Source organism: Neopelma chrysocephalum, unplaced genomic scaffold, assembly GCF_003984885.1.
Source record: "Neopelma chrysocephalum unplaced genomic scaffold, ASM398488v2 Primary Assembly neopelma1_96671, whole genome shotgun sequence".
In the NCBI taxonomy this organism is placed as follows: Eukaryota; Metazoa; Chordata; class Aves; order Passeriformes; family Pipridae; genus Neopelma; species Neopelma chrysocephalum.
Window position 1 is genome coordinate 1,507,066 of NW_020925316.1, and position 14,783 is coordinate 1,521,848.

Consider the following 14,783-nt stretch of genomic DNA (forward strand, 5'->3'; position numbering starts at 1 on the left):
AAGACACTTAATTTTGAAAAAGTCTGAAACTCAGTGGGACTACTTGTGTGGGAAAACTGAAGTATGTATGTAAAGAGGATCACTGCCATATTCTCTCTTGAAAATGTGTTTTCTTTGGATGTATATACTTGGCTTGATTGGAACAGATTTAGGAGCAATTGGAGTAAAGTGCAAATAGGGAATGATAAAATGGCTTGAAAACATTTAAGAAAATAGAACATTCAAAACAAATCAGTGTAAACTAACAAAAGCTGGGAAGGGCCATAAGCCATCCAGGCATGAATTTCATTCTGATCTGAAAGATGGCCAAAGGTTTCCTCTTGTTCCAGATTTTTTTCCATTTTTTTTATGGTGGACCAAAGTAAAAAATCTGTGGCTTGTAGGTTAAACAATAGAAGATCAAATATATTGGAATAATTTTTGTTTATCTTGGTTCTACCTTGGTTTTCAAAAGAAGTAATATGAGGTTATGGCATCCATGTGGGACAGGAGCAAATTGTATTCAGAAATGCTTAGTTATTCTCAAAGTAAAAAAAAATTAAATGAACGTACACAAGAACAAAAAAGGTACCAGGGGTTCCATTGGCAGCAGAAACTGATAAATCCTGTTTTGGCGGTTTTTACATTTCCTGAAGTCCCTTCACCCCTGACACTCCATATGACATCCTTTGTAGCATGGGGGACAGCCTGCACTTTGTCTGAGTTGGAGCACTGTGGGCACTGTGTGGCTGTGCTCTGCACATGTGCTCAATGCCAGCCACAGCTGCTGCCAAGGGCTCAGTACCCACTGGCCAATCTCGCTGGGGCAGCTCTGCCATTTGCTGTCAGCTCCTCTAAGGCTGCATGCCCCTCCATCCTCTCCCAAGTTTGGCTGAAATCAGTCTCCAAGCTCAAGCAATATTTTTCTGCCTTTCCCCTTTCATCTTCTTTCAAAATAGACAGACAATGCAACTGCAGAAGTCTTATTTCTTTCGGAAGCAAAACTATAAAAGAAGTTGATTGTGTAGATACACAATCAAATTGCGAAATAAGCAAGCCAGCATTTGGGACAACCTTATTAGCATTTGAGAGGGATGAAACTAGTGGAATTCTATAGATGTTAGCCATTTTCAAATCTTTTCAGGTCATACTATTACATGGTGTAAATCCAGATCTCTCTGCTAATTTTAATGTAGCTGTGCTGTTTACAATAATAGCCGGTCCAAATACTAGAGTTTAGGAACAACTTTTTCACTTACTTTTAAAATTTTCCATGTAAAAATATTAACAACAGCAAGTTTTCTGCTAAATTTTTAAAGGTCTTAAAAAAGGGTTAAATTTTCCAAATTCTAAAGCTTTTCCATATGGAGGTGTAGCTGTTAAAGATCGAATCATAAAACAGTGTCAACTTAGTTTTCAGAAATTTTTTTTTTATACCATATAAACTAATGAGTAATACGTGTCCTAGGAAATGTTTTGTACTCAATTTATTCAACTTCACTTTGCAGCAGAACTGCATCAGGTGATGTTAATAGGAATTTTGAAGAAAACTATCATTTCTTATAATAGGTCTTAAGGCAAAAAAGAAAGGTGTATGCCCAGTGGAAGCAAGATCTAGTGACATAGGAGGAATACAGAGATGCTGCTTGCTGCTGCAGGGAGAAAATTCATGCGGCCAAAGATAAACTGGAGTTGAAGCTGCCAGAAATGTGAAGGACAATACAAAGAGTTTTCTGCAATATATTAATGGCAGTAGGCAGTGTAAAAATAACATCAGCCCATTACAGGACGAGGATGGTCCCCACACAAACAGAGACAGAGACAAGGCAGAGGTGCTTAATGCTTTCTTTGCCTCTGTTTTCAACACAGGTGATGGACCAAGGAGGTCTCAGTACCTGGAGCTGGAGGACCATGACTGTGAGAATAACTCCCAGAAATTGTGCAGGATCTGCTGCTCCAGCTGTATCCCTACAAATCTATGGGGCCTGATGAAATTCATCCCAGAATCCTCTGAGAATTGGCTGATGTTGTCACAAAACCTTTCTCAATGATTTTTGAGTGGTCTTGGGAATCTGGAGAGGTCCCATCTGACTGGAACCTGACGAACGTTGTCATGATTTTCAAGAAGGACAAGAAGGAGGACCCCAGAAACTCAAGGCCTGTCATTGTCACTTCAGTGCTTGGCAAAGTGATGGAGAAGATTATTCTGGAAGGTATTGGAAAACACCTGAAAGACAACGCAGTCGTCAATCAGAGCTGGCAAGGCTTCATGAGAGGAAAGTCCTGCTTATCAAACCTGATTTCCTTTTATGACAAGGAAACCCACCCAGTTGATCAAGGGAAGCCAGTCGATGTAATCATTTTGGATTTCAGTAAAGTTTTCAATACTGTCTCTCACAGGATGCTTCTGGACAAAATGTCCAGTCCCCAGCTGGATAAACACAACATGGGCTGGGTGAGCAATTGGCTCCTGGGTCAAGCACAGAGGGTGATAGTATGGCCAGTCTTCGCAAACGAAGATTTTGGGAAAGGTCTTCTACCTTTCAAGCCTGCGCAATGGATTTTTTTAGGTGAGACACAGCATGCGCTGAACTGAGCCCACCCTTTAATCCTAAGGTTCATCTGCCAGGGCCAAGTGAGCTTGGACAATGGCAGTGAGGTCCTCAGGACGTAGGTTTGTTTAGAGTGACCTTCTCATAGATGGATGGCCTCACAGGGCTAACGAGATCCATCTGCCCGGGGGAGTTCCCTGACCGGGAATCGAACCCGGGCTGTGGCGGTAAGAGCGCCACATCCTAACCACTAGACCACCAGGGGTCCCCACAGAGGGTGATAGTGAATGGGGTGACATCAGACTGGTGACCTGTCACTAGAGGGGTTCCACAGGGCTCCATCTGGGCTCCTGTGCTCTTCAACTTCTTCATAAATGACTTGGACACAGGACTGGAAGGGATACTAAGCAAGTTTGCAGATGACACAGAACTGAGAGGAGCTGTTGATGCCCTTAAAGGCAGGGAGACACTGCAGAGAGACCTGGACAAATGAGAGGACTGGGCAAACACCAATCATATGAAGTTCAGTGAGAGGAAATGCCAGATTCTGCACCTGAGATGGGGCAACCGTGGATGTTTGTACAGACTGGGGAATGAGATGCTGGAAAGCAGTGCCATGGAAAGGGACCTGGGGGTCCTGGCTGATGGCAAGTTGAATCTGAGTCAGCAGTGCCCTGGCAGCCAGGAGGGACAACTGTGTCCTGGGGGGCATCAGGCAAAGCATCACCAGCTGGTCAAGGGAGGCAATTGTCCCACTCTGCTCTACACTGGGGTGACCTCACCTTGAATATTGTGTATGGTTTTGGGCACCACAAAATAAAGAAAGACATTAAGCTATTGGAGAGAATCCAAAGGAGGGCAACGGAAATGATCAAGGGCCTTGAGGGGAAACCGTTTGAGGAGTGATTGAGGGCACTTGCTCTGTTGAGCCTGGAGAAGAGGAGGCAGAGGGGAAACCTCAATGCCGTCTACAACTTCCTTGTGAGGGAAAGAGGAGGGGCAGGCACTGATCTCTGTGGTGACCAGTGACAGGACCTGAGGGGAATGGTCTGAAGCTGTGGGGAGGTTTAGGTTGCATATTAGAAAGATGTTCTTCACCCAGAGGGTGGTTGGGCACTGGAACAGGCTCCCCGGGGAAGTGGACACAGCACCAAGCCTGACAGAGTTCAAGGATCGTTCAGATGATAATCTTGGGCACATGGTGTGACTCTTAGGGATGGTCCTGCACAGGATTTAAGAGTTGGACTCAATGATCCCTTCCAGCTCAGCATATTCTATGATTCTGTGATTAACTCAGTGTGGTAGGAGCAGCCAGTGGTGAAATCAGCTAAGTCCTCTGCAATACCTACTAATAAGACAGGAATTGGACAACACTGTTCTTTTTAACTTGACCTGGCTTCTCCAGTTCTTTGAAACACTTTCCAGTGCACAGAGTTAAGCATGAAGGTTTTAGCATGTGTTTAGGCTGACCAAGCTGGAAATTGGATCTATACAGTGGAGTCATTGCCTTTTTCTATCAGCCCATGGATGGGTGACATGGTCCACTGAAAGGCTGATAGCATGAGCCTCTTTATCTGACATGTTTGGATGTGAAGCAGTGATCTGTAGTATCATTCTCAAAACCTGTATGTAGAGGTTCCACAGCACTGCTCGAACTTATATATGCAAGACCCTTTACAGAACTAGGGTTACTACATGGCCACTGAAGCAAGCAAAAGAGCCCTCTCTTTGAGAAAGCATTCAAACTACTTCTGATATCAATATTAAAAACTTACTCTTTCTCAATTTTTCTATTTGTTATGCTTTATTCCTTAAACTTTACCGTGTGTCTTTTGTATACACACATTATTTCATTGAACAGGATTTAGTTAAGGATAACTATAATTTTTTCCTGGAAACTGGAAGATTTTAGTTAGTATTTAAAAAATAGGTACATTTTATAAAAGAATTGTCAAAAACAAGTGTCTCAAACTTTTTCTTTTAAAAAACACCATTTTTGAAGCCTCATAAACCTTTTTAGACCTCTCATATAAAGAAATATGTAAAGAAAAATATGTCTCTCAAAACCTGACTAGATGGGCTTGTTTGACATTACTTGGAATGAATAGCTATTTGGCTGGCACATAGCTTTTTACTGCGTCCTTAGGACATCCAATATTTTAAAATGATTTCACAATTGAGGATTTAAGCAGGAAAAAAAAAGGTAAAACATTGGGAAACAAAAGGGGAAATAATTTTTTATGTTACTAATCTCTGCATCATTTTTTTCCCCAGCAAGAAAGCAGTTGCAAATCTATGTTCTTATAAAAGTAAACTGATTGCTAAACAAGTATAAAATACCAGACATAAACAAGGGCATCAGTGAAATATTACTCCAATGTCATTTTTTGTCACAGAAAATCATGTAGGTATAAAACCCAGTCTTCAGTTGGGTTTATAATGCAGGCTTAGTACACTTCCTCAAAAACTGAGGAAGTGGACAAAAGCAGTAACATGAAATCTTCAGTCTTTCCTTTTATGTGTGAAAGCAATATGTGTATATATATCTTCTATTGCATAAGCTCACACTGAAAAACATAACCTATCTGCAGTTTGGTGGTTCTAACCAAAACCAAATAAACCCACTCAGGATATACTATTATTATTGTAAGCTTTGTGATTTCAAGTCACTTTTATATTTGTGCAGGGCCTGAAACCTGCTGAGGCTGGCCAAACTGCAATAAAGGTAGCAGTGTAACTGATGATAAATGAGGCAAATAAGGTTTACCAACTCCTAATCTAAGAAAAAGAACTTTGTCTACTGCACCCCTCTTACTTGTGATGCTCATTGAATGGGTTTACCTTCATTTGTTAGATAAATATACCTAATATACCTTCCCACTTATTTTTTTCCAATTTATCACTACACTGAGACATGGGTTATTAAATATCTAATGCTTTTAAAATTTTCTCTCACCCTACCATGCACACGAATACAGCTTTTCAGTAGGGTAAAATTTATACATTTCCCAGCTTGTCTGCACATACCCTCTAATGAGAACAGCATCCACTATGCATTGTAAAAGCCACTGATAAAAAAGCAAATCTTTCCCTTTACTAATTAGTTTGGGGTTTTTTTGCTAGCACCAGCTAGCCTAATTATACACTAATATCAATTCCCACCACAAAATCCCTTTCAGCTCATAGTCTGTGAAGTTCACCCCATTCAGAAACCCAGTAAAAGACTTAGGAATTGTTGAACTCTCAGAAGGATAAGTGGATACACTTGGGTTGTATCTTGCTTAACCCCAGCGAACACGGGCCTTGTTAGCCACTCTCTGTGTGCACTATACAGAGGTATAGGTTGGACAGAGAGAAACTCAGATACAACTGTAAGTAGCTCAGATCTCCAGTCCCCAAAAGTCCATCAGCACCATCAGACCCAAATCTGCTCTGGTAATTCCACACAGAACTTTCTCTCTGAGCAGCTTGTGATGAGTAGGACATTTCTTTAGCTTTCTCTTTTCTCCTGTGTTTACTGTGAAAAGAGAGAACTCCTTGTCCTCTTCACCATCTTTCAAAGGTATCCACTAACTACTGAATGTTTCTTTATTTCTGCAGCCTTGAAGATATGTGTAATATATTGGTGGGATATACCTTCTGCCTACCTCCCTCTACAATAACCAGCTTTTTAAGTTTGATGTAGCTATCCATTTCCCCCTAAGTACTCCCAACATTTGAATAAAATTATTAAGGAAGTGGACATGCGGTTGTGCTTTTGGGGCATCTACAGGATTAACTGTTAAATCTGTGGTGGTGGTGCTAGTGGGAACATGGAAAGTAGAAAGAAATTTCCATCACATTTCATTTCAGTGATGAAACACATGATTAAGAGGATTCTTTAGAGTGACAGCACACAAGCCAAATGAAAATGGTGTGTTTTATTGAATAGACAGGCTAGATTTCCTGTCACCTGCTGAAAGATGCCCAGAGCTACCAACTTTTAAGAGAAATAAAAAAAAACCTCCAACTCTGAAGCAAACAAAAATCCCCTAATAATCCTTTATCTGTGGGTTCTCTTATGCTGACTTTCTAATGAGGAAGATTTGTCTGACCGTTACTTTCCCTTCCTGATTGCAACACTTGAGCACGATTAGATATCATTTTCTAGGGCCTGCCATTCTCTCCCATGCTCTGATATGAAACAAGCAATGCCCTTCTGCTTTACATCTGACCTTGACAAGGGTGTTTCTCATTTCCTCTCCACTTTTTCCCTCCTAATCCTTCCTGAAAACATGTGCCTGTTGAATAAATTGGATCCAGTATTTTTAATTGGCATCTTCCTGGTGTTTTTGCCTGTGGTTGAATTTTACAAGCGTAAGGTCCTTTTAAAGGGATAGGGGAGATGATTTCCCCTTTGACAACATACCAGATGTGATCTTTACTGCTGTTACCATTCCCCACCTCTATGTATGTCTCGAGTGTAGCTGCTCTGCCTGCTAGGCTGGTGTGGTTTGATGAATGCCATGCTTCAAAAACACAGCAGCAAATCAACCTTCCTCAGTGAGGTGCTTAAAAGCACAAGCAAGAACATCAGCCTGTTTAAGCACATATTTAACAAAGCCTCTTTTTTCCCTCTCTCTATTAGGTCATCTTAGCCTGAAAGTGAGATATGAATGATCATTTATTCATAAATGTCTTCCACTTATTCATCAGAATAAGTAAATGACAAAAGAAAATGTGTACAGCTACAAAGAGAATCCAGGTAATTTCAACAATCATATAAACCAGACTTGGGACTGAAGTCATGAATTTGCAGTCTCCAGTAGTGCTGTATTAGGTTTTATCCTGCAAACATAAGTATCTTTCAAGACTAGTAGGCTACTGTTTAAAAGATAAGGTGACATCACTGCCCGACCACTTTCCCTCTTATTGATCAAACTAATTTTACACAGTGACTAAAAACAGAAGGCAAAATATTTGTCTTGCCAGATTAAACTAATTCTAAATTTTAGAATTGCAGCACTCTTCAATAAAAGATGCAGCATTTTTTGTTTCCTTTTGCCTTTATGTACATCACTCCCACAAATAAACTAGTATTGAAGTCTGCAGAAATTACTTACTGAAATAAATATGACAAAAGGGAAGTGTAATAATTTTTTAAATTAAAACTGTGTGTTCACTTCCTGATTCTCATTAAACTGCTCTCTTTATGAAATCTCCCCCAATAAAATGTCACTTGTCAGTAACACGCACTGTTAAATGTCACATTAACATCCCTTGACCTTCTTGTATTTTCAGGATGTGGCTGAGTGCCTGCTGCTACAGGCAGCCTGCAGTGGGACACACGCAGGGCACAAGTAAAAGACCACTTCTGAAGACAATGAAGACATTAAATGGTTCACAGGAGTTCACTTATGGTTTGAGAAGAAAAGGGATCAGGATGATTGCAATCCAGATGCAATAGACAGCTCCCTTCCACAAAGGCACGCTCCAACACCAAGACCACAGCTGCTGACAAGGAAAGCCAAGTCCTGTAAGAGTAACAGAGAGGAATAAAACATCATTTTGTCAAAAGATCAAGGAGACATTTGAGTTATCACTTTCACTTAAAATATTTCCTTCAAAATGCTTTGATCAGACTTGTTTTCCTTTGTAATAGGTTTGTTCCAGAAAGTTTTCAACCATGGGGGGGGAGTGGGGCAGTAATAATCAAGCTCTTCTATCAACAGAGACATTTTTCTGAGAAAGGCTACAGGGAAAACAAGCATCACAATGCCTTGGATTTTATTTACTTGAGCTGTAAACACAATTGGGGGTGGAAAACGGCAAAAACAGATCCATCCTTCTATCAGAAAATCCTATGACATTATGAAAGGATAAAAAACCTGACAGAATTCAACAGGCTAATTTAATAAAAGGCTGTTGGAGGGAATTCTGTAGACTGGCTTAAGAGTTGGTTTCCTAAGACTATTGAAATTCCATACTGTACATAGAAGAATATTTCTGTGAACTCTTACCAATTTCACTGTTTTCCCATTCTTTATTAAAAGAACATTAAATGAAGAGAACACAGTAAAACTGCTCAAGCAGCCATTTCTAATAATTCATGCTCCTTGTACCTCACCATATCATATAGAAGGGAAAGAAGCTTTCAGACAAATATGTCACATTAAAGAGCCAGCATGCAGTTTTAGGATAGGTTTTAGGATAAGTTTTAGGATAGGCTAAGTTTTTAGATATTTACAGCTGCTGAGGTGTGGGCCATGGAGGGGAGAGAGGCATTCTCTTCCTTTAAATTTGGCATAATCACATAAAAAAGGTGGCACTTGACCAAAAATTTCAGAGAATCTGAAAATTTCCTGCTGATTCCCCAGATTCTGATAATGCACTAAACTTTGCATTGGTAGGGTCATATAGACAAACAAAAGTTTGGGGATGCAATCTCTATACCTCAGCCCCTTAAATTTCAAATATTCTTGTTCATTATAGGCTGCTTAGGACAGGGACTGACTGCCACAGAGCTCCCACCTCAGCATCTCAGGAAAGTACTTCTATCTGCTGTTAGTAACCTGGCTTCCAGAAAAGGTGAACATCCTCCTTATGTCCACTTCATTCTCTTGATGAAATCAGGCCTGCATTTCAGCATGGCTCTCAGAGGATCTGCTTTCAGGACGATGTGAACTCTGAACACTGCCAGCTGGCTCTCCATTGCACCCACACAAAGACTCAAGGTTTTGCCCAGTGAACTGACAGAATCATGCCAAAGGCTGCATGTCCAGAAATGACCAGAGTCATTCACCAGCTAAGGAAAAAAAGTAAAATAAAAATTAGAACTTGAGTTAGATATTAGATGTATTTTCTGATACTGGCTATCTAGAAAAAGTGACTCTGTGATCAGGTTCTCTTCATGCTTATGCTTGCTTTTTGTTGCTACACAATTTTTATTCTACTGCCATCAGCCAATAACAAAAAAAAGTCAAGGCTGTCACAATTAGGTTTAGGTATCTCTCTGTCCATTGATAAGTTCATAGAGCAAAACCAGAATGAAAGAGCTATAGCACTTCTCAGACTAGAAAGCTCTGATTCTAGGAATGTATTATCTTTTAGAAATACGTTATCTCAACTGCATCTTAGAAACAAATATGTAGATTTAGTTCAGTAAAGAGCTGGTACTAAGTTTTTATGTACCAAAAGCGTGGGTCCAAAAGTAATCACCCTGCATGTTGTGAAAAACAGGCTACAGACTCTTATATTTCAGAATAAGGAAGAATAGTCTTTAAAATGCAACATTTGAAAAGCAATAAGGAATAAGATTCATGCTTAGGAAGACTAAATAAAGATTCAATGAAATAAATGAACAGACTTCTACACTTTTTATTGAGAAATAAAAGGAAAAAATAATTTCAAAAAGGTAAGGCAGACGCACAAACCTTCTTCTCCCTGCACAATATCATATATACCTCAATAAAGCAAGAACTTGAGGGATGAGACAGCTATTATGCCTGATTATCAGGCATGGGGTCACTTGTCCACCACAGAGCTGACTTTCTGCAGAGATATGGATAAATTATCAAATATCATATTGCACATAGTCAGGTTCTGTTTTACCTGCATACATTTATTCTTCACGATCAGAAGAAGTACCTTTGTGACAGAAACTTACCTGACAGAGCAAGTCTTTAATAAAAAAAAAAGAAAAGAGCAGAAAATGAAGTTGGATTTTTAGGTCCTGCAGGTACATAAACTGTAGACAGTGAAGCCCTGTGAGCAGAGCCTGTGCAGCACACTGACTGGTGTGCTCCAAATGAGATCATCACTTCTCCTCCTGGACGGGAGGCAAGCGGGTGAGGTGAGCCAGAGGGCGGACAGATGTGAGTCTGCAATGGGGAGGGAAAAGAGGAGGGAGAGATGGAATAGGGAAACATGGAACACGCACAGACGACTGAAGCACTGGAAATTATGCTCTTCAGCACTTTTGCTTTCTCCCCTGACATCCCAGCACCTTCAGATTGGATGGGCCAGTCCTCAATGCAGTGTTGGCAAATGCACTTCTTTTTAAAGAAACGCTGAACAGCTGGAAGTCTTAAAACATCAAGGGGAGGGGAGGGAGGGGGAAGAAAAGAAAAAGAAAAAAGCAGTTCTAAAGTCTCTGGATTTCAGCACAGGCTTGAATGTGATTTTCATGAGGAATAAATGTCATGCTGTCACAAGCAGTGAGTCAAACCTGCCATGGCTGACTTAAGTGATGAACACAGTCTGAATCTAAAGCTTTGGGACAGAATAAAGGCCTGAATTTTGGGTGAGACTCTGCTCTCTGAAGGCAGACATGTGGCTGCGGGAATTTGGGATCCTCATGGAGCTCAGAATGCATGGCTGACCACAGACCAAATCACTTCTCCAGCTCACACACACACAGGGACCTGTAAGATTGGGCAAGAATTAAAATCAGACCTTTTTAGGAATGAAAGAAATGGTCTTATCAACATAGGGCTACCAGTTTCCTTATCAGAACATATCCTTTTGGTCTGGGACCTTGCAAGGACTCTACGAGACATTGCCAAGGCACACACATAACTCCTGCAACACTTTGAGATACCTTGCTCACACTGGCAGTTTTCTTAGCTTGAACCTTTCTCAATTTGTTAATCTAAGGAGTTTGCAGTCTGAGGCATGAAGAATGGAATTTATATTCCATTTTGCAATGATGACGGATGACTCTTCTCAAATCTGCAATGCTTGTTTACACAGTGAAGTTTGTAGCAGTAAGACTCGAAAGCAAACCCCATGGTACCATTTTAAACTTTCAGGTAATGTAATTTTCAAGCTTGTTCTACACTTCAGTCTAGCTGACCACAACATTATGAGATTATTTAAAGAGGACACCAGAATTTGCACTGTTCATTTTTTCTTCATCCTCTGTAACACTCTCTTTTTGTCCCTCTGACCTAAGAAGTTAATTCTTTTTTATCTTTTTCATAAGGAATGGCTTGTTATCTTCAAAAATAAACCATTGACTGTCAATATGAGAAGATGGAGGAACACGGTAAGAACATATTGCAAATTTGAATGATATAATTACAGTTACTTTCACTTTTATTTTCTGCTCTATTCTTTTTATTCTTTTCCCTAATATTTTGATAAGATGCACTGAGCAGACCTTTTAATCCCAGTTCTGTCTTCCTTATAATGTGGAAATGTGCTATGGTTTTGCTTGCTCAAATGCAGTATAGGTATTCCATGGCTTTTGACTATAAAAATCTTGTTTTGAAACACCAGGAGGTAGAAAAAGCTACACTGTAGGACAGTACTTTTTTGCTGGCATGGTAGGGTGACCACTTTGCAAATCCTCTATTTCATCCACACACCAAAGATGAAAGCAAAACAATCACCATCCTCCCGGAAACTCCTGGGGAACTCTCCTCAGCAACATATTCAAACTCTGGTATAATATCATTTCAAGGTAACCAATTAGCTCACAAATCCAGAGGCTAGCAGATCTGGATGACCTTTCAGGACACGTAAGTCGAAAAGATTTTCTAGAGTAGATGGATGCCTAAATGCTGGTAAAGCCTTCAAACTGAAAGTCAGTGGCAACCTCAGACTTGACAAACCCTCTCATACTGTCACCCAAAGCCTTTTCTCATTTTTCATATTTTCTCACTTAAAATGATCTCTGCATATCTGTGTTGCTCAGAGTCAGTAGTAAAGGACTCAGGGCTTAGGGAAGTGGTCCCCGAAGAGCAGCATCTGACATTTTGAAACCAAATGAACCATGCTGTACCTCAGTGTTCCTGAAGACAGCTGCCTCTCCCACAGCTGGTGGAGCACATCATGGCCTCGTGAGGCACAGTTGTGGCTGACCCACCAGTGGTCTGGCACTCAAACACTGACTGCCACTGCTCTGTATGACCCTAATGACCGATGACATGAGGGAATGAAAAAGTCCAACGTCTTAGACACCACAAACAAAGACAGGCACAGACTTTGTCACAATCCACTTGCGATCCCAGTGAAACTGTGTGGGTTGTTTGAAATTTAAAGGGCCTGCCAGCATGTTGGTCTCTACAAGTCATTTATTTTATTGCAAATGTCACAGCAGCTTCATTGACAATAAATGATCATTCTGAATTTGCACTAAGGAGACCAAGGATAGAATTTGAAATATTCTGGGTTTTAATTAAAACTCTGGTTACAGAGCAAACTTACAAAATGTTCCCTGATGAGGTGTAAAATGCCATAGCAAAAAGCTGTCTTCTTACTTTTCGCATTGTGCCAGCACTTGTGATTTTTATTTGTAGCTTCCTTTTTTAAAAAAAAAAAAAAGAAAGACTTTCTTTCCTCTGAAAACACCTGATGTAACACAGCCTGCAGCACAGGGAATAAATATACCCATATTGCCATAGCATGTTAAACACTGCTCACTTGCTCTTGTGCCGTAAAGAAAATACAGTTGCATTTATTCATAGAGTATGACTACATTCATGGCACTTAGCATGTCACTACTTTTACTTCAAATCCATAGTTAGATTCTATATTTTATAAATTCAATAATAGAAAGGGGAGAAATTTTTTCGGTGGAATCTCTTTCCTAGTCTTTGAGACCATGTAAAATTAAGGACACTGTCCAGCAATGATTTGAGAGTGATGGAAAATCACAGGATTAGAAATACAGCTTGGGTTTTAGAGAAGGCTATTTGGTGCACTATCGGTGGACTATTTATAAAACTAATTCATTTATATATATTTGTTGTTTTCCTGCAAAATGGACAACTCCATCTATGAGATTAATGCATCCTCATATGTTAATAAATACTCACTGCATAAGTGAGCTAGTAGTCTACTACACTGGGTTCCTTAACTTTTAAAATCAGACAAATCATGATGTACCAGGGCTGCCCTGACCTGTTTACAGATTTCATCTTCACAAAGATGGACCTGAATTGGAAGAGCAAGTCTCATAAAGCTAAAGGAAACAAACTACACAGTCCTGATTCAACATTTTGTTTTTACGGTGGCTCTGGAAGGAATTAGATGCATAACCTCAGGGTTAGGCTCCTAAACTCAGGGTTCTGCTGTGATTTCATTATATTTGCTAACTTTCACCAAGCATTCCTGTGCAATGAATGAATGACAAAACATCAACAGTCCAAAATCTCTCTCAAATCATACTGGTATAAATATCTTTGTACAGCATTTCTTCAATCTCAAGGCAATGTTAGCAAAACCTTGATCTATTCTTTTCCAAGATAGCAAAATGCTGGGCCTTCATGTTTTGGATGGAAGCGCATGAAAGCTGTGGTATGGTTCATGATGTTTTCAGTATGATAGCTAGAGTAGGTAACCACTCCAGTGGCACAAGTGTTTGCATAGAAATACACAGGACTTTTAGAAATACCTATTTATATGGATGTGAGGTGCAGAAGTCAAGGAATCCCAGATCTCTGTCATCAAGTAATCTGTTATATCAGTTCTGATACTGTGAGCAGAAAAGGTCTATGGCAGATTTTGGAACATTTAAGATGTCCCCCCAAGTTCCTTAAAATGATCATCTCACTTCATGAGGATCAGCACGGCCAAGTCAGATATGACAATGCACTTTCTGAGCCCTTTCTAATAAAGAATGGTGTGAAACAAGGCTGCGTTCTCGCTCCTACCCTATTCACAGTCTTTTTCCGCATGATGCTCCAAAGGGCCACGGCAGACCTCGAGGATCAGGACGGTATCTACATTCGATATCGTACTGATGGAAGCCTATTCAACCTAAGGCGACTGAAGGCCCACACTAAGACCTTAAACCGTCTTGTCTGGGAGCTGCTTTATGCTGATGATGTCGCCCTTGTTGCCCACACAGAAGCAGCTCTGCAGCATTTAACATCCTGCTTTGCAGATGCTGCTGAGCTTTTTGGGCTGGAAGTCAGCTTAAAAAAGACAGAAGTTCTCTATCAACCTGCACCTCAGGAAGTCTTCCATCATCCCCATATCAGCATTGGCCAATCAGAGCTCAAATCAGTCCAGCAGTTTAATTACCTAGGTAGCCTCATCTCCTCGGATGGTAAGATTGACGGGGAGATAGACAACAGGTTAGCAAAGGCATACAGTGCTTTTGGAAAACTCCATAAAAGAGTTTGGCGAAATAAAGACTTGAAGAAAAGTACCAAGATCAGTGTTTACAGAGCCATAGTGCTGTCAACTCTCTTATATGGTTCCGAATCATGGGTCATCTACCGCCACCACCTGCAACTCCTAGAACACTTCCATCAATGCTGTCTC

At 40.4% G+C, this 14,783-nt stretch overlaps 1 long non-coding RNA gene and 1 other non-coding gene across 3 annotated transcripts; both read right to left on the minus strand.

The window, feature by feature from the left end:
* Positions 1 to 2,724: 2,724 nt before the first annotated feature.
* Positions 2,725 to 2,796, minus strand: TRNAK-CUU. The gene has a single exon. It is a non-coding gene; the product is annotated as a tRNA-Lys (tRNA).
* A 5,152-nt stretch (positions 2,797 to 7,948) lies between these two features.
* LOC113981565 lies at positions 7,949 to 10,261 on the minus strand. Of its 2 annotated transcripts, none has more exons than XR_003538458.1 (3): positions 10,177 to 10,261; positions 9,944 to 10,061; positions 7,949 to 8,021 (listed from the first exon to the last, which is right to left on the minus strand). It is a non-coding gene; the product is annotated as an uncharacterized LOC113981565 (long non-coding RNA). The 2 variants fall into 2 exon arrangements; XR_003538457.1 differs by lacking the exon at positions 7,949 to 8,021 and adding an exon at positions 9,225 to 9,315.
* Positions 10,262 to 14,783: the final 4,522 nt, after the last annotated feature.